This window comes from Bidens hawaiensis, unplaced genomic scaffold (genome assembly GCF_021521415.1).
Source record: "Bidens hawaiensis isolate Kalapana, Puna unplaced genomic scaffold, B.hawaiensis_p1.1 tig00027565_1, whole genome shotgun sequence".
Lineage (NCBI taxonomy): Eukaryota > Viridiplantae > Streptophyta > Magnoliopsida > Asterales > Asteraceae > Bidens > Bidens hawaiensis.
This window is the reverse complement of record NW_027494467.1, coordinates 254463-255856: the sequence shown is the minus strand read 5'-3', so window position 1 is coordinate 255856 and position 1394 is coordinate 254463.

Genomic DNA, 1394 nt, shown 5'->3' with positions numbered 1-1394 from the left:
TCTTAAGTTTCCATTTTAACGTCTAACAAATTTTAGCTAATCAAACGAATCCCGTTTCTAATAATTTTTGTCAGACATTGAACGAAATTGGATTCTTTATAATACAAGCCTAAGAAATTAATTTTTGGAAATTGTTGACGTTGGGTCCTTACCGGGTCGTCCACCGACACTCGGGTTACTTATTTTGCAATTTTTGTGATTCGAGCCTTCTAAAATTAAGTTTATACATTGTCTCGACTACTTTAATATGTAATTTAATTTTTCGAGATCATTTAGACACGTTTATGATTTATTTAGTTTTTGACTCATTACCCGAGGTTATTCCACGTCAGGCTTGTTAAGTGGCTATTTTTGCACTTTTTGTTAACTTTGAAACGTCTAGATCACTAATAAAGAATACTTTTCTCATAATGACGAAATTTTATTGCTAATCAAGATTATATTAGTTGCAGTTTAGGCTATTTTTTAGCCGGGTTTCACATTCTCCCCTCCTTTAAGAATTTTCGTACCGAAAATTTAGGAGGTTGTACTCGGGTCTGATCTTACCAGAGATAGATGAAGGTATATTATTTTCATCTGCTGTAGACATTCTTAAATGAATTTAGGACCAAGTCTTGAATTCCACTTGACTTTGACTAACTTGATTCAATTTCGCTTAAGCTTATGAATGTTCTTATTCATAACTTATGCATGTTCTTCTATGAATCGAATCATGATGTCCACACAGACTCCTGTTGATAGGAATGATTAACGATTTGTCAGATAGACACTTCCTTAAATTTAATACATGGAATGTGTCACTTATTCCACTAGCTGTCGGAGGTAATTCGAGCCTACACACAATTGGACCAACTCAATTAGCGATTTCGAAAGAGACCAATATAATGAAGACTCAATATCCTTCTAGCTTAGCTTAGTAATGCGGTGGTTGTAAAATTATATTTCCGTATAATGCTCCCAATGGAGAAATTGTAACGCTGGAAGATAATTGCTTAAAGAAAATAAGCCAATGGTAGATGGGTATTTCATAGATTCTTGGAGAGTTAACCCAATCCTTGACATAGAAAGCCATATTAGAGTTCAAATGCACCTGTAAATTCACAATTATGTTCCGGACCATAATTGTCAATTTACCTTACAAGATTACTCTAGTATTCTTTCCATTAGGAATCAATTATTTTCTCCATCTTATCTTTTTCCTAATTGTTAGAGAATGAACTAATTGATTTATTATTACCTAAAGAGTGTCGTGCTTAGTTTGTGGAAATTCTTTTATGAAATCTATGATGAATTGAGCATTTAGACTTATGCGTTCGTCTAATACTAATTCACATAAATCTTCATATAGAGGTATCTAAACTCTATTCAATTAGTTTCAGAGTTTTCTTTCTTCA